This window comes from Ranitomeya imitator, chromosome 1, assembly GCF_032444005.1.
Source record: "Ranitomeya imitator isolate aRanImi1 chromosome 1, aRanImi1.pri, whole genome shotgun sequence".
NCBI classification, from domain to species: Eukaryota; Metazoa; Chordata; class Amphibia; order Anura; family Dendrobatidae; genus Ranitomeya; species Ranitomeya imitator.
This window is the reverse complement of record NC_091282.1, coordinates 879,454,236-879,478,295: the sequence shown is the minus strand read 5'-3', so window position 1 is coordinate 879,478,295 and position 24,060 is coordinate 879,454,236. Positions and strand designations below refer to the sequence as shown.

General features: G+C 43.8%; 1 long non-coding RNA gene across 1 annotated transcript; it reads right to left on the bottom strand.

Moving 5' to 3' along the window:
- Positions 1–486: 486 nt before the first annotated feature.
- On the bottom strand, positions 487–24,055 carry LOC138652231 (uncharacterized). The gene is made up of 6 exons (XR_011315588.1): positions 23,961–24,055; positions 14,940–15,028; positions 6,499–6,551; positions 1,376–1,440; positions 1,131–1,159; positions 487–645 (listed from the first exon to the last, which is right to left on the bottom strand). It is a non-coding gene; the product is annotated as an uncharacterized lncRNA (long non-coding RNA).
- Positions 24,056–24,060: the final 5 nt, after the last annotated feature.

The following is a 24,060-nucleotide window of genomic DNA, read 5'->3' as shown; positions in this document are numbered from 1 at the left end:
AGACTTGTGATTTTATAATGAGTACATGGGATAAAGACAGTGCCCAAGACACTGGAACAGTATGGAGTTCAGTAGACTGCTGTAGTGTACCACAAGGGGGCAGTAGCATACAGTATTGCACATACAGCAGGTATATGAATGCAGTCATGAATGGGAGAAATTAAATGAACCATCGGCACGTGCCAAAAACAGAAAGGATGTCAATAATAATCTTTATTTTTATATAACGCTAACATTCTGCAGCGTTTTACAGGTTGCACACATTATCTACCTGTCTGTAGAAGTTATGGGCACAAATCCCCTGTAAACCCCACACTAAATGCATACCAACAATCCTAAAAAAACGTGCACAGAACTAAAGCATACCCCATATATTGGGGCACAAGCACCACTCACACAATATGCACCATTAGTGCAGAGTAAAATTTTGTAGTATAGCCTTCACTTTAGTGCATAGCATTGTCCAAAGTAATGAGACGCTTACAGTTTAGTTTTGCTTAAAGTACAATTTTAATTGTAAAAGCCTTTGAGAAAAATAACACCTAGTACAATATGCACAGCCTATTTCAAAGGCCAAACTTGAGTTTTGCAACGAGTCTTCAGTGGTGCAAAATACAGCCAACACCATCTTCATTGAAGTATCATCTGGGGAAAAAAATAATTTCATTAGCCCAAACTAAAAAGCATTAAAGGGGAATTTCTAGTGTACAAAGTCTGCTGTCTATGAATGGTCTACTGATTTTTGACAGCATGTAGTGCACACACGATGTGTGGTGGGCGATATACATGGTCACATGAAGACTAGACTGCGCATGTCTAAAAATGCTGGATGGAACTAGTCAGCAGGCGCTCGCATACTCTGGTCACACGACCACCCATGCGGCGATTACAGTGCAGTCGTGACAGTGTGCACAATCATGATTCAGCAGACTGCAGGTTCTAGACCAAAAATCCCTTTAACCTATGATTAAAATCTTTTTAATGGTTGTCCCATATATAATACAAAGGAAATGCATTAACCCCCCCGCCCCATAAAGGCATTAAATAAAGCTGTTAACCCCACGCACAATACACTACAGTACACTTGCAGGACCAGCACTACAATTTGTGTCCCATTGATCAAACATTACCTGCAGATTTTAGGATCCTTTGTTTCAGCCTACAATAAAAACAGCAAATATTGAAGTTTTACTGACAGTATAACAGGATTTTTTATTTTTATAATTTTTTTTTTAAGTTGTCCTCATATGTAAAATAAAAATGAATCATGTGTATCATAATGTGAACAGCAGTATAAGGTTTTAATCATTGGACAGAAGTAAAATCAGGAGAGTGAGTAGATATTTTAGGTCCTGGTCCACCTCAATCTCATTACCTTTGTGAAGATGTTCTCCGGTACTTTCCAAGTCATTATCTCCAAATGACCACTGCACCAGGAGGCTGAAACAGAAAGGGAAACATGCAACTTTAGTGCATTCTCAGAAAGCTAATACATGGAGTTACGTAGCAAGATCCAATTTCCCTACCTGGTGAACACTACACAAAAATCAGTTATATTAGAAGTTAGTACTACAGGCCAAGCCTCCAGCACACTGGACTGAGGGAGAAGCCCAGTGCCTGACTAGAGCACAAATGGAATTTAGCTGTGATCTTTGGCCAGGTTGTTGGCTAGTCTTCTTTCACACTTCCGTTTTTACAATCTGCACAGGATCCGTCAAAATGTTGAAATGACGGATCCTGTGCAGATTGTAAAAAACGGGTGCACTGGGCCTGTTTTTCTGACGGCCCCGTCGAGGCTATGTGCACTTGTGTATGCATCTTCGCATCGGTTTTCCACTGCGAAAACGCATAAATACCCAGGTTTAAAAAAAACCAGCAATATTCTCATCTTTTAGTGTCCCACACAGCATTACCGATGCTCGCGGCAGCTGGCGTTCCCAGTAATGCCTTGCGTGCAATGACCTCTGATGACCAGTCATCGGGTCATTTTGCAATGCATTACTGGGAATGGGAGCATCGGTAACGCTGCGTGGGACACTGGAAGGTGAGAATATTGCAATTTTTTTTTTATTGCAATCTTGCCTTGCGCAGGTGTGTACTATGGAGGACAGAGAATGAACTTCAATCCAATATTGCAGCCAGCGGGTAAGGAAAGGGTGAATCAAACACCCAAAAACCCCACCTTCATGGCTGAAGATTGTGCCCTCCAAATTCAGGTGACAGTGTCCCTTTAACCATCTTCCCTGTCCCTGCTGAAGAAAAGCAGGCCCAAACCATGATGCTGCCACCACCATGTTTGACAGTGAGGATGGTGTATTCAGGGTGATGAGCTGTTTTGCCTTTACGCCAAACATATCGTTTGGCATTGTTGCAAAAAAAGTTTGATTTTGGTTTCATCTGACCAGAGCGCCTTCTTCCACATGTTTGGTGTGTCTCCCAGGTGGCTTGTTGCAAACTTTAAATGACAATTTTTATGGATATCTTTGAGAAATGGCTTTCTTCTTGCCACTCTTCCATAAAGGCCAGATTTGTGCAGTGTACGACTGATTGTTGTCCTATGGACAGACTGTCCCACCTCAGCTGTAGATCTCTGCAGTTCAGAGTGATCATGGTCCTCTTGGCTGCATCTCTGATTAGTCTACTCCTTGTTTGAGATGAAAGTTTAGAGGGACAGCCGGTATTGGTAGATTTGCAGTGGTATAATACTCCTTCCATTTCAATATGATCGCTTGCACAGTGCTCCTTGTTTAAAGTTTCGGAAGTCATTTGTAACCAAATCCAGCTTTAAACTTCTCCATGCCAGTATCCTGGACCTACCTGTTGTGTTCCATGGTCTTCATGATGCTCTCCGTGCTTTAAACAGAACCCTGAGACTATCACAGAGCAGGTGCATTTATACGTAGACTTGATTACACACAGGTGGATTATATTTATCATCATTAGGCATTTAGGACAACATTGGATCATTCAGAGATCCACAATGAACTTCTGGAGTGAGTTTGCTGCACTGAAAGTAAAGGGGCAGAATAATATTGCACGCCCCACTTTTCAGTTTTGAATTTCCATAAAAATTTAACAATAAATTGGTCAACTTCACAATTATGTTCCCCTTGTTGATTCTTCACCAAAAATGTACATTTGGTATCTTTAATGTTTGAAGCATGATATGTGGGAAAAGGTTGAAAAGTTCCAGGGAGCCAAAATCTCTCAAGGCACTGTATAATTTAACCCTTGTCAGGCTGCATAATTTTACAACCTTAACAGGCTGCATAGGTACAATTGTACCTTCACATATACCTCCACTGTGGGAAGACTTTACTTGGTTTCAGAAACTAAAGTTCATTCAGCTACAAATGTTATGCTGATATCTATTGTTCAGTGTTGTTACTGGTCACTTATGTTGCTGTCAATTAAGTTAATTCAAACTGGGAGTGGCTTCTACTTGTCTTCCTGCCTCCCTCCTCTCATTAGCCATTTTGCTGTTCATCTCATTGCTGTGAGCACACATTTCTAGGCTTGTGAAGTCTTCAATTTCTTGGAAACGAAGGTAGGAAAGTCTCACAGCATCTAACAGCCAGTTATACCTTTATTCTCATTATGTGGGGACAGAACAGTCAAATTGTCTTTCAGCCTGGACTTGGCTTACATATATTTTGTATGAAACTTATCACTATAGGTATAATTTTTATACGAAAAATGGATAATAATTAGTATCTACATATTGTTTTACGATGTTTTATTTATATTCAGCACAAAATACGAAGCCAAAATTCATCTAGCAAGTCATCATGAGTGATAGTAATGCTGGATCTAGTTTCCGCCATAATCCAAGAAAACGTGTTTGCAGGTTAGTATAATTTTGTGAAAAGCCAATAATGTAGTATTTCGGAAAATTATTTATTTTACATTTTTTCATATTTACAGATTTACGTCTGACGAAATAATGCGAATGCTAGAAGAATCTGATTCTGAGCATGAGGATGAACCATATGTTCCATCTGATGATGAAAACTATGTACCACAAGTGGATGTTACTGAAGAAGATTCAGACATTGAACAAGAAATGGTCATAGAGCATGAAAATGAATACGAATCAGACGAAAGTGTTGAGGATGATTCTGTGCCTCAAAGTGCAGGCGACATTTGGACTGCTAAGGATGAAACTCAATGGTGCAGTAATCCACTGCCAAATGCACAAACAAAATCTCGTAATGTCCTACGACAAAGAGGTGGCCCTGCAGCAATCAGCAACCTATATACAGCAAAAGAGCTATTCAAGTCCATCATGACTCCCGAGATGTGTGACATCATATTACGGGAAACGAATCGAAAGGCCAAGAGAGTTTGTGATGCTTACAACAACGAACTGGTACAACGTTTTCCTGATTCTTCCAAACGGCCACCACAAAAAACATTCAAGCAATTTACTGAAACTGAACTTCATGCATTTTTGGGCATACTGATTGCTGCTGGTGTGCACAGAGCCAACAAAGAGAATCTGGAGGAAATGTGGAATGTTGCTGCTCTGCCTCTTATACGTGCAGCCATGTCTCGTGACCGCTTCAAGATGATACTCAGATTTATCAGGTTTGACAACGAAAATACACGTGCAGAACGTGTGCAAACAGATAAAGCTGCACCAATACGGGACATCTGGACAATGCTGAACAGTAATCTGGAGAGAGCCTACAAGCCATATCATTGTATCACCGTCGACGAGCAATTATTTCCATTTAGAGGTCATACTAAATTTACCCAGTATATACCTTCAAAACCAGCTAAATATGGCATAAAGATTTTCTGGGCTTGTGACTCATCAAATGCCTACCCTTTACAAGGTCAGCTCTACACTGGGAAACCAACTGATGGTCCTCGACAAGTAAACATTGGAGAACGAACAGTATTGGACCTAGTGAGCTCGTATAAAGGCTCTGGAAGAAATGTCACCACCGATAACTTCTTTACAACCATGGAACTAGCTAAGGTATTGAACTCCTGGAACATGACACTAGTTGGTACAGTGAGAAAAAACAAAAGGTTCCTACCTAACAACATGCAGCCTGCCAAAGAAAGGCCTGTATACTCGACAAATTTTGCCTACAATCATGATGCAACAGTCTGTTCATATGTACCAAAGAAGAACAAATCAGTCGTGCTTCTATCATCTATGCACATGACGGGAGAAGTTGAAGAGACACTAGCAGCCAAGCCAGAGATAATAAAATACTACAACATAACAAAAGGTGGCGTTGATGTTATGGATAAAATGTTGGGAGAGTACACTGTGAAACGACGAACATCACGTTGGACTTTGGCATTTTTCTACAATATGATTGATGTCAGTGGGTTAGCATCCTACATCATCTACAGAGAACACAATCCAAGCTTCAGGGCAAAGGATCAACGAAGAAAGTTCCTGAAAGATCTCGCAAATCAGCTGTGTATGATTGCAATTGAAGATCGTAGTACAAACAAAATGATAATGAGAAACCATTTTCTTCGAGGTGCAGTAGAAATGGTGCTTGGACGATGCATTGTGGTAGCATCGCAGCCAGCAGCTGGCCCCAAAATACCTCATGGTAGTCGTGGACCCTCCCCTGTTGTTGGTAGTTGCTATGTCTGCAGAGACCTGAGGCGAAAACGCAAGACTAGAAAGTCTTGTGTGGTTTGTGTGAAACCCATTTGCGATGAACACTCTGTAGCAAAGCCAACATGCATTACTTGCAAAGAAAATCAATAAAAAAAAGTTTCTTACATTTTCTTTTATAATGTAAATGAACAGTTTTTTACTTGTTTATAATAGTTAAATAGCATTATCATTAAAAAAAAATTTATGCTTTTTCCCTTGCATTATCTTCATTCAAAATATATGAGGTACATTTGTACCTATGCAGCTTGTTATGGATGCAAAAAGATCTCGACCCCTTATCTCGGAAGCGGGTGGAGACATTTTATTGAAATTTGGCCAATATATTCTGGACCAAAAATGTAGAGATGTCACGAAATTTCAGCCCTCTACGTCTTTTCAAAAAAAAGTTATTGCAATTTTAAAACGGAATAGTTACAATTGTACCTATTCAGCCGGATAAGGGTTAAAGTGAGTTTCTCACTGTGATCCCCCTCCCCACCTTCTATTATATATGCAAATGATCCTCAGGTGCCGTGGGAGTGACCAGAGCACTTAATGAACCTCAGCCTCCATGCCCACGTAAGCAGGTAATTGCACCAACAGACTCCTTTAAATCCCATTAAATGCATCATCCAACCCAATTTCATATTGATAACTAACCCCCACAATTGCCCAATCTGATATCCTAAAGTTTTCAATAAAATGTGCCATATACTCATGTTCAGCAATAGTATCTATAATTAGTTTGTGCAAGTATATACAACCATCAGAAACAGCCTCTATTTTCAGCACATGCGATGCATCAGATGGCTAAATCATCATTGGTCAAGCATTAGACATTTCTGGTAGACGTTACAACAAGAACCTACCTTTTGAGAACCATGCCCATATATGACTATAGCGTCAGATCATTTATCAGGTCCTGTCAAAAGTGATGACACGTTAGCAAGTCAACATCCATCAAAATCCATTAATCTCAACCATTTTTGTACTACTGTCTACTGTACTACTAGTTTTCTGTACTATCTAAGGTGGAACTTATTTATCCTGGTCAATTGTATCAATTCACTGGTCAACAGCATTTTTGGTGCCAAAGATATTTCATCGAATTTAGGGTAACTTTGGGGTGCTGATTCTGAATATGTCATCAGTTTTGCCAGATTGGCTCAAGTTTTTGAGATTTTTCGTAAAATGTGTAAAAAAAGACGTAATTTGCTACACGCGCATTAACTTTATTGATATTGTCATGAATACAATAAATTTAACAAAGTAAATGTTGATTTTAGTTTATTTTAACTAGTTTTAGAAAGTAATCTTCAAAAATGAACAAGACATGAAAGATAGGAGACATTTAATCGCTGGAAAAGCGCTTTTTATATGATTTTCTTCTATGTGAGCTATTCGGGCAGTCACGCTGTAGATTCCAGCAGTAATCAGCCATCATATGTCTGTCCCATCTGCCTTGGTACCTTTCCTCCATCACCATAATATCCTGATGAAATCTCTCCCCTTGTTCTTCGCTAAAATCTCCAAGGTTTTCTGGAAATCTGTCCAAGTGACTGTGAAGATAATGCAATTTAATGCTCATGTGCACACCCAGATTTCTAAATCTCAATAGCATGTTTTGTACCAGTTCTTCATAATTGTCTGCCTTTTGATTTCCCAAGTTCTTCACTACCAACACAAAACTACACCATGCAGCAGCTTCAATGTCATTCATTTCCTTAGGAAAATTTGAATCTTTAATGAGTTTCCGAATTTGAGGACCATCAAAGATTCCTGCCTTCAGTTTTTCGCTACTAAGACCAGGGAAAGATCTGCAGATGTACATGAAGCAATTACCATCTTTGTCTAATGCCTTGACGAACTGCTTCATTAATCCTAACTTTATGTGAAGTGGTGGTAGAATGATTTTTTCCCTGTCCACCAAAGGTTCGTTCACTATGTTTGATGCTCCTACTGTCAAGGTATCCCTTGAAGGCCAATTCAGTTTCTCCCAGTGCTGATGTTTTGCTATACTATCCCACATGCAGATGAAGCAAGGATACTTTGTGTATCCACTTTGCTGTCCAAGTAAAAAGTTGACCATTTTTAAATCAACACATCAGCCACGAATGTTCATGGTAGCACAGTTTCTCCAAGACCATTTTGACATTTTTGTATTGTTCTGCAAGTTTAGTTGAGTGAGCTACTGGAAGAGATGCACACTGATTGCCATTGTTCAACAAAACACATTTCAAACTCCTTTTAGAACTATCTATGAAAAGCCTCCAGTCTTCAGGACAATATACTTGTAAACCCATTTGCAGCATCAGGCCAGGAATATCCTTGCAATATACAAGTAGGTCATCTTCACAGAAAAATTGAAGAAGTGCTTCTTCTCTGGTCTGGTAAGATGTAATTTTAGTTCCAGGCGTCAGACAATTTTTTTCACTTAGCCTTGAAGCTAAAAGTTCGGATGCACTTTTTGAGAGGTTGAGGTCTCTTATTAGATCGTTGAGCTCTCCTTGGGTAAATTGCGTAGGTGTTCTGAAACTTCCTTCATATTCTAGTTCACTTCCAGAACTGATGTTTAGCTCCATACCCTGCATTTCATCATCATCAGGTGGGGGAAGGTCAGGTAACATGGTAAACACAGGTACAGGCACATCTTCACAATGAGGGACAGGCCTTCTTGCAGATTCCATGTTAGGATACTCCCATTTTCGTTTCTTATGCTTATTGAATCCTTGCACTTGCACTGCACAGAAATAACAGTCATCATGATGATTTTTTTGCTCTCTCCACACCATTGGAACACCAAATTTGAAGCTTTTTCCTTGTCCTTTGCTCCATTTTCGTAATAATTCGATACATGCTTTGCACACTGTGTGGTGCCCAAAACTTGTCTTGGTCCCCAAGCATAACCCCAAAATAGGCAAAATACACTTTTTTTTACGAAGTCTGTTATGTTTCTTCTATGTTTTGGCAGTGTATTCACCACAAATGTAACAGAATGAGTCTGGATCGTTAAGACAACTTCTTCTTGATGAGTTCATGCTTTTCACTGGAAAACAGACAACAACATATAGTGCAAAAATCAAGCTATGAACAAACTTTTAGAACACTAACACAAAACTATATTGAGAACTGCTCAGTTCAAGTACTAATCCAAAGAAATTAATGAGATGATGCGTCGCATTTACCAACAAGTGCTATAAATAAGATACCAAAAATCTCAAAAACTTGAGCCAATCTGGCAAAACTGATAGCATATTCAGAATCAGCACCCCAAAAATACCCCAAATTCATTAAAATATTTTGGACACCAGAAAAAAATAGAATTATTCTTACCGTTAATTCGGTTTCTAGTAACCCACCACGACAGCACACCTGGAGGATGTTACCCCTTTCCTAATAGGGACAGGAAATGACAAGAGGTTAAATAACCCCTCCCTCATCCTCCCCTCAGTGTTATTATAAAGGACCACAGGAGAATGAATGCTTCAAATTATATTTATTCTTTTCAGAACGTATATTAAGCAAAGGGAGGGATTACTCCTGCTGTCGTGGTGGGTTACTAGAAACCGAATTAACGGTAAGAATAATTCTATTTTCTCTAGTAACCCCCCACGACAGCACACCTGGAGCAGTACCCAAGAGTAATTTTTAGGGAGGGACTACAGCACTAAGGACTTTTTCTCCGAAGGCTAAGTCTTCTTTTGACATCAGGTCAAGCCTGTAATGTTTGGAGAACGTATGGACCGAGGACCACGTAGCCGCTCTGCATATTTGCTCGATGGAAGCACTGGCTTTCTCGGCCCAGGAGACAGCTGTTGCTCTAGTAGAATGGGCTGTAAGCTTTCCTGGTGGTGGAAGGCCTTGAATTTGATAAGCCTCCAGGATTGCTCTTTTGATACAATTTGCAATTGTGGATCTGGAAGTCTTCTTCCCCTTATTCTGGCCGAGAAGATGAATAAACAGATTTTGATCTTTTCTAATCTTTTCTGATGCATGAAGATAATAGAGTACCATTCTTCGAACATCCAAAGTATGGAAATGTTCCTCTTCCTCATTCTTTGGTTCTTGATAGAATGATGGAAGAATTATCTCCTGCGATTTGTGGAAATTGGAGACGACCTTTGGGAGAAAGGATGGGTCTAATCGTAGGATAAGCCTGTCCTGAAGAATCTTCATGTAGGGCTCGTTGATTGACAGGGCTTGTAGTTCACCCACTCTTCTGGCTGTTGTTATAGCTACCAGGAAGGTGGTTTTCCAAGCGAGTTTATCCATGGTTATGGAAGATAAGGGTTCAAATGGTGGCAGTGTAAGTCCTTTCAGGACTATATTCAGGTCCCAGGATGGAACTATATTTATGGGTCTTGGAGATATGCGGGATGCCGCCGTCATGAATCTTCTTACCCATCTATGTTTGGCTAAAGACTGGTCAAAATAAGAGCTCAAGGCTGCCACTTGTACCTTGAGGGTGCTGGGTCTGAGACCCTTCTCCAGCCCATCTTGTAGAAAATCCAGGATCTTGGCTAGGTTTGGTTTATCTGGGTTAGGTTGCTCAGGAGCACACCACGTGATGAACGTCTTCCAGATCTTTTGGTAAATAGAATTAGTTACCGTTTTGCGACTTTTTTGTAATGTTTCAATTACTCTCTTTGATAGTCCTCTAGTTCTCAGAATTGAGAATTCAGAAGCCAGGCATTTAGGTGTAGCCTCTCGGGATCTGGATGCAGTATTGGCCCCTGGTAGAGAAGGTCTTTGACCGGTGGAAGTGCTATTGGCCCATCTATCTTTAGACTGATGAGGGCCCCAAACCAACCTCTTTTGGGCCAAAGTGGAGCCACTAGGATCACCCTGAGTTTTTCTGCCCTTATTTTCTGCAGGACTTTTGGTAGGATCGGCAATGGCGGGAACGCGTATGCTAGCGAGAATGTCCATGGCTGGACCAATGCGTCCACAGCTAACCCCGGATTCATCGGATCTAGCGAGAAGAACTGGTCTACCTTTGCGTTCTGACTGTTCGCGAACAAGTCCACTTCTGGCTGTCCCCATCTTTTGACTAGTATCTGAAAGACTTCTGGGTTTAGGCTCCATTCTCCTGGATGGACCTCTGTTCTGCTCAGGAAGTCGGTTTGTACGTTTATCTCCCCTTTTATGTGTAGGGCGGATATGGAGAGAACATGTTCTTCGGCCCACGAAAATATTCTTGCCGATATTCTTTTTAGATCTTCGTGTCTTGTACTTCCCTGGTGGCGAAGGTGGGCAACTGTTGTCATGTTGTCTGAGTATATTTTTAAATGGGAATTTTGTACAAGAGTTACCGCCGCTTTGAGAACTTCTTCTACTGCTTTTAGCTCTTTGAAATTCGAGGATTGTTGTGCTATTTCGGCTGACCAGAATCCCTGGAATATGTGCTGGTCTACCGTAGCTCCCCAACCTTTTCCACTGGCATCTACTGTTATGGTCACTGCTGGGACCTGCAACCAGGGAACTCCTCATTAAGTTCTCTTTTTGTAGCCACCATGTTAATGAGGACTTTACATGCGGTGGTATCCGGATCTTTTTGTCTAGAGAACCTGGGGATCCGTCCCAGCTTGACAGAATATGAGTGAAGTATCCTGGTGTGGGCTTGAGCCCATGCCACCATCTGGATGCAAGATGTCATGGTACCTAGAACCGACATGGCCCATCTTAGAGATACTCTCTTCTTGTCCCGCAATGTTCTTATCCTTGATGTAAGCAGGGACCGTTTTTGTTCGGGCAAGAAAGATGTTTGTCTGTGGGAGTCTAATAAGACCCCTAAAAAGATCTTCGTTGTGGACGGAACCAGATCCGATTTTTTGGGGTTTATCACCCAACCCAGAGATGACAGGATCTGGACTGTTGTTTGAAGATGTTCCTGTAGAATTGGAACCGTGGGAGCCACTACCAAGAGGTCGTCGAGGTATGGGATTATGCATATCCGTCGACTTCTGATGTACGCCATCACCTCGGACATGACCTTTGTAAAGATCCTTGGAGCTGATGATAGTCCGAATGGGAGGACATTGAACTGGAAGTGGTCTATAACTTCTCCTCTGGTGACTGCAAACCTTAGAAATTTCCGATAGGTTGGATGGACTGGGACGTGATAATATGCGTCCTGTAAGTCGATGGTTGCCATGACGAAGTCTTGCCCTATTAAGGGTACTGTCGATCTGACGGACTCCATTCTGAATCTTCTGTAGGTTACATATTGATTCAGCGGTTTCAGATTGATTATCATCCGATGGGTTCCGTTTGGTTTCCTTATCAGAAATAGGCTGGAATAATGGCCCTTGTTTCTTTCGTCTTTTGGGACTGTGGAGATCACATTGTTGATTAAGAGATCTTCTATCCCAGTTATCAGGGTGGACTGTAGCTTCGGTGTTGATAACGTTGTAGTTTTCATTCTTTTTTGGGGATATGATGTAAACTATTTTCATCCCCTCTTTGACCAATCTTAAGGTCCACTGATCCACACCGATCTCTTGCCAGACTGGGAGGAAGTTCGAAATCCGACCCCCCACTATGACGGCGTCATTGCTTTCTCTGGTTTTGGGGTTGTGAAAGAAAAAGATTCCTGTCTTTCCCTCCTTTCGGATAGCTCCAGCGACCTGTTTTACCCTTTCCTCTGTATTGAGGAGTATGTTCCTGCTGAGTGCGGAAGGGTCTTTTCCTAGGGTTTCTAGGTTCTGGTAAGGTCTTTTTCTTGTCTGAAGCCTTCTCCAAAAGGTCATCCAAGGCTGGTCCAAACATATACTTTCCTTTAAAGGGAATAGAACACAGCCTCATCTTGGAAGTCATATCCCCAGACCAGGATCTTAGCCAGAGTGCACGCCTTACCGAGTTTGACAGTGCGGATGATCTCGCCGTCACTCTCACGGATTCTGCAGAAGCATCTGCTAAAAAGCCTGTTGCTTTCTGGAAGATAGGCAAGGAGGCCAGAATATCTTCTCTCGGAGTACCTGAGGACAAGTGCTCCTCTAGCTGCCCCAGCCAGCGATGCATCGATCTAGCCACGCAAGTGGATACTGAATTGATGTTCAGTAAAGATGCTGACGTTTCCCACGACTTCCTTAGTAGTCCGTCCATCTTACGTTCCAGAGGGTCTCTCAGTTGGGAGGCATCCTCGAATGGTAGCGTGGTCTTTTTGGCTACTCTGGCAATCTGGACGTCCACTTTTGGGACTTCTGACCAGCATGACGCTGTCTCGGCATCCACAGGAAATCTGTCTTTAATTTCCGCTGGAGTAGTCAGCTTCTTTTCTGGGGATTCCCACTCGTCCAGAACTAAATCTCGGATGTTTTGGTGAATAGGAAACACCTGACGCTTCCTAGAACGAAGTCCTCCAAACATCTCTTCTTGCACTGACTGTGCCGTCTTCTCTTCCTCAACCTCCATAGTTTTCCTTACAGCCGTAAGGAGTTCTTCTATATCAGATGAAGAGAAGTAGTATCTCTCTTGCTGGACAGTTTCAGAGTCCAGGGATAATTCACCCTCCTCTGGGGGTTCGTCCGACGTCTCTCCCTGAGAGTCCTCCTGCTCTTCCTCCTGTGGATTAAGTTTCCTTTTCTTAGCCTCAGGAGGGGCACTAGGAGATGGTGTAGGCTGGGAAAGAGTGGCCAGAGATGTTTTAATCTCCTGCTGGATTAAGGTTTTAATCTCCTCTATCAGGGATGGCCGTTCCTCGCTGATAATTTTGTCTGTGCATTCTTTGCACAATGATTTCTTGTATGAAGAGGACAGCTTCTTCATACAAACTGCGCATTTGCGGGTAGTTTTTGTTTTGCTTCCTGATGTGGGTTCCTTGTCCCCCTAAAAAGAAAGGGGAGAAGGAATCATAAGACTACAACCCACATCAGGGAATGGACACCCGGGGCCAGACTACTCACTGGGGCCGGGATGGTGCTGTGTTCTGCAGGTGCAGAGCGCGAGGAAGCAGACATCTCCATAGTCTTCACCACACAGTGGTCCTACCTGCGATGTCTTCCTGTCCAGGGCCTGAATATATAGGCGACCGGACGCAGCACCTGTCCTCCTGGATGAGGACCTCCTCCTCCGGTGTCCGGAAGTACGTGGGGGGAGAACGCCGACGTCTTCCATGCTATCTCCTAGCGTTCCTGGCTGGAACGCACGAGGAACTTCCTGATTCAGAGAAGCCGGCCGGCGTCTGACGTCACATCCGGCCGCCGGCTTCAGACCGGAAGTACCCACACACGCGCGCGCGGTGCGGAGGAGGAGAAGGGCTGGAGAGCTCCGAGAGGCCTCCAGCCGAAGAACGCCCCAGACCTTACCCGCAGGCGCGGAATGGTCGCGAAGGAGTCCCGAGTCGGAGGAGACGGGAGCAGCGACAGGGAATGGACGCAAGTCTGATCCCAGCTGCCCGGCCAGATTATCTGTATTCCCCCCGATGACCGCTGCCGGCACAGTGCACCTGGGATGACCTCTTCATCCCTAGTAGGGACATGAAAGAACACTGAGGGGAGGATGAGGGAGGGGTTATTTAACCTCTTGTCATTTCCTGTCCCTATTAGGAAAGGGGTAACATCCTCCAGGTGTGCCGTCGTGGGGGGTTACTAGAGAAAATTTTTTTTTTGTTGACCTGTGGATTGTGATACAGGAGAAAGGCACATGTGTGACCATTTCTCCATTCCTGGCAGCACAATATCATTGCGTTTCCTATGTATATGATATACATTTCTAAGAGTTTTGCGCACACAATGGATGAGTAGAGAATACAGTACAATTGTATGTTGCACTGATACTTATGGTGGCATCTACACTACCCATCGTGGCATCAGCATCTCAGGAGACTTCTGTGCTCCAGAATATTTGGACCCCACTTACCATCTACAAGTTGTTGAGCACTTATATCCATATACAGACCTGTAGGAGGCCATTTACATTGCACAGTTGTCTAAAATAGAGATCTGCAGATTACTGCTGTGCATGAACAGTTTGAACTGCCAAAAGACCACACAAGGATCAGTAGGTTATAGGCAACAACCCAATGGGAGCTGGAGGCCTTACATTTTTTTACTTTTACAAGCCAGCTTACATTATGCCACTACTTCCCTAAAGACACAGTTTCAATCCATGATCAGTCTTCTACAATCGCAGGGCTGTATCAATAGTGTTTTTTCTACAAACAATTTTACAACCATCCTCAGCCAGTTAAGAGCTAATCATGGTTAAATCATGATGTGAACAGCAGTAAAAAGGCTTCATCACTGGATGCTGGAAACAAATAAGGCATTTGGATATCATTGGCATGTTTAAGAAAATAAAAGCGCATTACCTGATTTGTTCATTTTTGGTGTGATCGGGGAGGACTCCTCATGGAGGCCTGTGCAAGTCTTGCTCCAGTATCACAATAATAGACTGCATCTGAATTAGAAAATGAAGTAATTAATTCAAAGAACTTAATATTTGTAAAAACAGTCATTCTCCAGAGCACATCCTCATAATTCAGCAGTGTAATCACAGCAGTCATGATGTGAACAGCAGAAATGAATTTTAATCATCGGATGTGCAACATAGAAATTAACCCCTTCCCGACCTGTGACACAGCGTATGCGTCATGAAAGTCGGTGCCAATCCGACCTGTGACGCATATGCTGTGTCACAGAAAGATCGCGTCCCTGCAGATCGGGTGAAAGGGTTAACTCCCATTTCACCCGATCTGCAGGGACAGGGGGAGTGGTACTTTAGCCCAGGGGGGGTGGCTTCACCCCCTCGTGGCTACGATCGCTCTGATTGGCTGTTGAAAGTGAAACTGCCAATCAGAGCGATTTGTAATATTTCACCTAAAAAAATGGTGAAATATTACAATCCAGCCATGGCCGATGCTGCAATATCATCGGCCATGGCTGGAAATACTAATGTGCCCCCACCCCACCCCTCCGATCGCCCCCCCAGCCCCCCGATCTGTGGCCCGCTCCCCTCCGTCCTGTGCTCCGCTCCCCCGTCCTCCTGTCCGCTCCCCCCGTGCTCCGATCACACCCCCCGTGCTCCAATCAAACCCCCCCGCACTCCGATCCCCCCCCGTGCTCCGATCCACCCCCCCTGCACACCGATCCACCCCCCCTGCACACCGATCCACCCGCCCGCACACCGATCACTCTCCCCCATGCTCCGATCCCTCCCCCCCCGTGCTCCGACGCCCCCCCGTGCCCTGATCTCCCCCCCCTGTGCCCTGATCTCCCCCCCTTATACTTACCGATCCTGGCGGCGTCCGTCCGTCTTCTTCCCCGAGCGCCGCAATGTTCCAAAATGGCGGGCGCATGCGCAGTGCGCCCGCCGAATCTGCCGGCCGGCAGATTCGTTCCAATGTGAATTTTGATCACTGTGATATAATCTATCACAGTGGTCAAAATAAAAAAACAGTAAATGACCCCCCCCCCCCCCCCCACTTGTCCCCCATAGATAGGGACAATAATAAAATAAAGAATTTTTTTTTTTTTCCACTAAGGTTGGAGTTAGAACTAGGGTTAGGGGTAGGGTTAGGGGTAGGGGTAGGGTTAGGGGTAGGGTTAGGGGTAGGGTTAGGGGTAGGGTTAGGGGTAGGGTTAGGGTTAGGGGTAGGGGTAGGGTTAGGGGTAGGGGTAGGGTTAGGGTTAGGGTTTCGATATGTGCACACGTATTCTGGTCCTCTGCGGATTTTTCCGCAGCGGATTTGATAAATCCGCAGTGCTAAACCGCTGCGGATTTATGGCAGATTTACCGCGGTTTTTCTGCGCATTTCACTGCGGTTTTACAACTGCGATTTTCTATTGGAGCAGTTGTAAAACCGCTGTGGAATCCGCAGAAAGAAGTGACATGCTGCGGAATGTAAACCGCTGCGTTTCCGTGCAGTTTTTCCGCAGCATGTGTACAGCGATTTTTGTTTCCCATAGGTTTACATTGAAATGTAAACTCATGGGAAACTGCTGCGGATCCGCAGCGTTTTCCGCAGCGTGTGCACATACCTTTAGAATTAGGCTATGTGCACACGGTGCGGATTTGGCTGCGGATCCGCAGCGGATTGGCCGCTGCGGATCCGCAGCAGTGTTCCATCAGGTTTACAGTACCATGTAAACCTATGGAAAACCAAATCCGCTGTGCCCATGGTGCGGAAAATACCGCACGAAAACGCTGCGTTGTATTTTCCGCAGCATGTCAATTCTTTGTGCGGATTCCGCAGCGTTTTACACCTATTCCTCAATAGGAATCCGCAGGTGAAATCCGCAGTAAATCCGCAGGTAAAACGCAGTGCCTTTTACCCGCGGATTTTTCAAAAATGGTGCGGAAAAATCTCACACGAATCCGCAACGTGGGTACATAGCCTTAGGGTTAGGGTTGGGTTGGAATTAGGGTTGTGGTTAGGGTTAGGGGTGTGTTGGGGTTAGGGTTGTGGTTAGGGTTACGGCTACAGTTGGGATAAGGGTTAGGGGTGTGTTGGCGTTAGAATTGAGGGGTTTCCACTGTTTAGGCACATCAGGGGGTCTCCAAACGCAACATGGCGCCACCATTGATTCCAGCCAATCTTTTATTCAAAAAGTCAAATGGTGCTCCTTCCCTTCCGAGCCCCGACGTGTGCCCAAACAGTGGTTTACCCCCACATATGGGGTATCAGTGTACTCAGGACAAACTGGGCAACAATTACTGGGGTCCAATTTCTCCTGTTACCCTTGAGAAAATAAAAAATTCTGGGCTAAAAAATTATTTTTGAGGAAAGAAAACGTATTTATTATTTTCACTGCTCTGTGTTATAAACTTCTGTGAAGCACTTGGGGGTTCAAAGTGCTCACCTCACATCTAGATAAGTTCCTTTCGGGGTCTAGTTTCCAAAATGGGGTCACTTGTGGGGGGTTTCTACTGTTTAGGCACACCAGGGGCTCTGCAAACGCAACGTGACGCCCGCAGACCATTCCATCAAAGTCTGCATTTCAAAACGTCACTACTTGACTTCCGAGCCCCGACATGTGCCCAAACAGTGGTTTACCCCCACATATGGGGTATCAGCGTACTCAGGACAAACTGGGCAACAATTACTGGGGTCCAATTTCTCCTGTTACCCTTGAGAAAATAAAAAATTGCTTGCTAAAACATCATTTTTGAGGAAAGAAAAATGATTTTTTATTTTCACGGCTCTGCGTTGTAAACGTCTGTGAAGCACTTGGGGGTTCAAAGTGCTCACCACATATCTAGATAAGTTCCTTGGGGGGGTCTAGTTTCCAAAATGGGGTCACTTGTGGGGGGTTTCTACTGTTTAGGCACACCAGGGGATCTGCAAACGCAACGTGACGCCCGCAGACCATTCCATCAAAGTCTGCATTTCAAAAGTCACTACTTCCCTTCTGAGCCCCGACGTGTGCCCAAACAGTGGTTTACCCCCACATATGGGGTATCAGCGTACTCAGGAGAAACTGGACAACAACTTTTGGGGTCCAATTTCTCCTGTAACCCTTGGGAAAATAAAAAATTCTGGGCTAAAAAATTATTTTTGAGGAAAGAAAACGTATTTATTATTTTCACTGCTCTGTGTTATAAACTTCTGTGAAGCACTTGGGGGTTCAAAGTGCTCACCTCACATCTAGATAAGTTCCTTTCGGGGTCTAGTTTCCAAAATGGGGTCACTTGTGGGGGGTTTCTACTGTTTAGGCACACCAGGGGCTCTGCAAACGCAACGTGACGCCCGCAGACCATTCCATCAAAGTCTGCATTTCAAAAGTCACTACTTCCCTTCTGAGCCCCGACATGTGCCCAAACTGTGGTTTACCCCCACATATGGGGTATCAGCGTACTCAGGAGAAACTGTACAACAACTTTTGGGGTCAAATTTCTCCTGTTACCCTTGGGAAAATAATAAATTGCAGGCTAAAAAATCATTTTAGAGAAAATAAAATTTTTATTTTATTTTCATGGCTCTGCGTTATAAACTTCTGTGAAGCACTTGGAAGTTCAAAGTCCTCACCACACATCTAGATTAGTTCCTTTGGGGGTCTAGTTTCCAAAATGGGGTCATATGTGGGGGATCTCCAATGTTTAGGCACACAGGGGCTCTCCAAACGTGACATGGTGTCCGCTAATGATTGGAGCTAATTTTCCATTTAAAAAGCCAATTGGCGTGCCTTCCCTTCCGAGCCCTGCTGTGCGCCCAAACAGTGGTTTACCCCCACATATGGGGTATCAGCGTACTCAGGACAAACTGGACAACAACATTTGCGGTCCAATTTCTCCTATTACCCTTGGCAAAATAGGAAATTCCAGGCTAAAAATCATTTTTGAGGAAAGAAAAATTATTTTTTATTTTCATGGCTCTGCATTATAAACTTCTGTGAAGCACCTGGGGGTTTAAAGTGCTCAATATGCATCTAGATAAGTTCCTTGGGGGGTCTAGTTTCCAAAATGGGGTCACTTGTGGGGGAGCTCCAATGCATAGGCACACAGGGGCTCTCCAAACGCGACATGGTGTCCGCTAACAATTGGAGCTAATTTTCCATTCAAAAAGTCAAATGGCGCGCCTTCCCTTCCGAGCCCTGCCGTGTGCCCAAACAGTGGTTTACCCCCACATATGAGGTATCGGCGTACTCGGGAGAAATTGCCCAACAAATTTTAGGATTCATTTTATCCTATTGCCCATGTGAAAATGAAAAACTGAGGCGAAAATAATTTTTTTGTGAAAAAAAAAAGTACTTTTTCATTTTTACAGATCAATTTGTGAAGCACCTGAGGGTTTAAAGTGCTCAATATGCATCTAGATAAGTTCCTTGGGGGGTCTAGTTTCCAAAATGGGGTCATTTGTGGGGGAGCTCCAATGTTTAGGCACACGGGGGCTCTCCAAACACGACATGGTGTCCGCTAACGATGGAGATAATTTTTCATTCAAAAAGTCAAATGGCGCTCCTTCCCTTCCGAACCTTACCATGTGCCCAAACAGTGGTTTACCCCCACATGTGAGGTATCGGTGTACTCATGAGAAATTGCCCAACAAATTTTAGGATCCATTTTATCCTGTTGCCCATGTGAAAATGAAAAAAATTGAGGCTAAAAGAATTTTTTTGTGAAAAAAAAGTACTTTTTCATTTTTACGGATCAATTTGTGAAGCCCCCGGGGGTTCAAAGTTCTCACTATGCATCTAGATAAGTTCCTTGGGGCGTCTAGTTTCCAAAATGGGGTCACGTGTGGGGGAGCTCCAATTTTTAGGCACACGGGGGCTCTCCAAACGTGACATGGTGTCCGCTAAAGAGTGGAGCCAATTTTTCATTCAAAAAGTCAAATGGCGCTCCTTCCCTTCCAAGCCCTGCCGTGCGCCCAAACAGTGGTTTACCCCCACATATGAGGTATCAGCGTACTCAGGACAAATTGGACAACAACTTTCGTGGTTCAGTTTCTCCTTGTACCATTGGGAAAATAAAAAAAATGTTGCTAAAAGATAATTTTTGTGACTAAAAAGTTAAATGTTCATTTTTTCCTTCCATGTTGCTTCTGCTGCTGTGAAGCACCTGAAGGGTTAAAAAACTTCTTGAATGTGGTTTTGAGCACCTTGAGGGGTGCATTTTTTAGAATGGTGTCACTTTTGGGTATTTTCAGCCATATAGACCCCTCAAACTGACTTCAAATGTGAGGTGGTCCCTAAAAAAAATGGTTTTGTAAATTTCGTTGTAAAAATGAGAAATCGCTGGTCAAATTTTAACTCTTATAACTTCCTAGCAAAAAAAAATTTTGTTTCCAAAATTGTGCTGGTGTAAAGTAGACATGTGGGAAATGTTATTTATTAACTATTTTGTGTCACATAACTCTCTGGTTTAACAGAATAAAAATTCAAAATGTGAAAATTGCGAAATTTTCAAAATTTTCGCCAAATTTCCGTTTTTATCACAAATAAACGCAGAATTTATTGACCTAAATTTACCACTAACATGAAGCCCAATATGTCACGAAAAAACAATCTCAGAACCGCTAGGATCCGTTGAAGCGTTCCTGAGTTATTACCTCATAAAGGGACACTGGTCAGAATTGCAAAAAACGGCCAGGTCATTAAGGTCAAAATAGGCTGGGTCATGAAGGGGTTAAAGGTGACCTGTCAACAGATCAAAGCAAACAGTTTTACTTGTATTTCCCCACTGAAAAAAAAGCTGAAAGCAGCGACATGCTTTATGTCCAAAAATCCATGCACGAAATACAGATTACAAAAAAACTGCACAAGATTTCTGAAATCTAAGGGTATGTGCACACTGCGGGTCTGCAGCGGTTTTCCATGCGTTGTACAGTACCATGTTAACCTATGGGAACCGAAATCCGCAGTGCACATGCTGCGGAAAAAAACCACTGAAACGCAGCGGTTTTCTGCAGCATGTCAATTCTTTGTGTGCGGATTCCGCTGCGGTTTTACACCTGCTCCAAAAGAAAGCTGCAGGTGTAAAGCCGCAGCGGAATCCGCAGGAAAAACCGCAGTGGTTTTGCACTGCGGTTTTTCCAAATCCGCTGCAGAAAAATCCGCAGTCCTCCAGAATATGTGTGCACATACCCTCAGGCTTTGCTAGTATTGTAAAACGCATCTGAAAATTACCATAGAAAACCTAAAGGTACCTTCACACATAACGATATTGTTAACGATATCGTTGCTATTTGTGACGTAGCAACGATATCGTTAATGAAATCGTTATGTGTGACAGCGACCAACGATCAGGCCCCTGCTGGGAGATCGTTGGTCGCTGAAGAAAGTCCAGAACTTTATTTCGTCGCTGGACTCCCTGGAGACATCGCTGGATCGGCGTGTGTGACACCGATCCAGCGATGTCTTCACTGGTAACCAGGGTAAACATCGGGTAACTAAGCGCAGGGCCGCGCTTAGTAACCCGATGTTTACCCTGGTTACCATGCTAAAAGTAAAAAAAAACAAACACTACATACTTACCTACCGCTGTCTGTCCTCCAGCGCTGCGCTCTGCACTCCTCCTGTACTGGCTGAGAGCCGGAAAGGAGAGCGGTGACGTCACCGCTCTGCTTTCCGGCTCCCAGACAGTACAGGAGGAGAGCAGAGAAGCAGAGCGCAGCGCTGGAGGACAGACGGCTGTAGGTAAGTATGTAGTGTGTTTTTTTTTACTTTTAGCATGGTAACCAGGGTAAACATCGGGTTACTAAGCGCGGCCCTGCGCTTAGTTACCCGATGTTTACCCTGGTTACCGGCATCGTTGGTCGCTGGAGAGCGGTCTGTGTGACAGCTCTCCAGCGACCAAACAGCGACGCTGCAGCGATCCGGATCGTTGTCGGTATCGCTGCAGCGTCGCTAAATGTGAAGGGGCCTTAAAACCTCAGCAAATCACCTAGTGTGAACTTAGCAGAGGCTTTTGTAGGTGTAATACTGACAGGTATAAAGCATTGCAAGGCATCATACCAGCGATCAGTCACCTTCTCAATTTTACCACATACGGAACAGTATAACAAAAATGAAAAATCCCTGAATTGCGGTTCTTTGTTCATTTTGCCACTCAAATCAGATTAGAAAAAACAGTAGTGTCCAAAAATGGTAACAAATAAGTCAACTCGTCCCACAAAAAACAAGCCATCATATGACTGTTGGAAAATAGAAAAATCTATCTTTCAAAATATTGATGCAAAAGTTGCTTTGCAATAAAAAGCGTATTTTAGGGTATGTGCACATGTCAGGATTTCTTGCAGAAATTTTCGTGACAAAAACAGGACATTTCTGCCAGAAATCCGCATGCGTTTTTACCGCGTTTTTTGTGCATTTTTCCCATATGCATAGAATTGCGGGAAAAATGCAGAATATCTGTAAAAATAATGAACATGCTCATTTTTTTTTTACCGCGATGCGTTTTGTTGCAGAAAAAAACGCATCCATGTGCACAAAACATGCAGAATGCATTCTAAATGATAGAATGCATAATGTATGCGTTTTTAATGAGTTTTTATAGCGTTTTTAGCACGAATAAACCTGAACGTGTGCACATAGCCATCGTGTGATAGCAGCTGAACAAAAATATAAGTCTGGTTTTCACTGTAAACGACTGGAAGAACGAAGTCATCTAATCACTTATACCACGCAAGGAACAGCATTAAAAAAAAATCAAACCAGTTATTCGCCTGCTCTTGAATTGTTCATTCTGCCTTCCAAAGATCACAGTAAGGCTCCACTTGCATTTATCCTACACTCTACATTGAGCGCCTACACCAGGGTTTCTGCATAAATCTTTGAAATGTGATTCAAACAGAGAACCCTCGACTGAAGATTCCCTATAATGAGGCAGATGGAGGCACTATGGACGCGGTCTGGCCTGTGATCTGGCAGTGTCAGTCTTTGTAACCATGCATAGAAGCACGGTTGGGTCAGTTTTGCACACCTCTGAAGGGGAAGTTGCTGAACAGAGGCGAGAGTCCATAATAACTGCTGACTCAGCGATTGCATCTCATGGAGGCTTCATCTGAATCACATCATTCAGAGAAGGAACCCCCGATGTGAGTGCTCAGCATAGAGCACAGGATCAATGTAATCTAAAATATTCCAAATAAAAGCTTCAGTCCACCAAAAAACACAAAAAAAAAAGTCCTCACTGAGGGGAAAAGTGAAATGGTGCTTACAAAAGGAATCCATGAGATTCTGCACTCCCAAATACAGCAACATCCACTGCTGCTTGTTGAAGGAAAACAACCATGGAGTCAAAATCAGCAAATCTGTAGATAAAATCCCCAAATGGGGTCACTTGAAGGGGGGGGGGGGGATTGTGCTCTTCTAGTAATTAGGGGCTCTGTATATGGAGTCCACACACCATTCTAGGAATATCTCCCCTCCAGGAGGCACATGGCGCTCTCTCCGTATGGCCGAGTGGTACTGTACAGCCACATATGGGGGATTTCCACGCTCAGCAGAAATTGTGGGACATATTTTGGTGCCATTTTAACCTTGTGTGAAAATGTAAACTCTGGGGCTAAGACTAAATTTTGGTGGTAAAAATATAATTGTTTCTTCATTGCCCAATGGTATAAAATTCTGTGACACACATGGTGTGAATATTTTCACAGCACCTATAGAGGAATCCATTGAGACGTGCAGCTCGTGAAGTCAGGTCATACAGGGGCTTCTGGCACCTCAGGGCTCGCCCCCTGGGAAACGCCGCACTACACAATGGCGCTCCTTGCCTTCTACCATCCGTGTAAGATCAGACGCCGAGAGGCCCGGGCTCCTCAGCCACCGTCACTCCATACATGTCCCGGGTAACGGGGGAGACTGAGGAGAACAGCACTGCCGGGAACCTGTAATGAGAGGGCTCCGCACAACCCCGCGGCATGCCGGCAGCCCAGCAGAGCACTCACCTCCTCTCCCTCCCACAGTCAGACTGGAAAGGCCGTCCAGCGCGAAACCACGAGCTTATAAACGTAGCACGTATTCAGGTCACGTGTGTAACGTCACTGC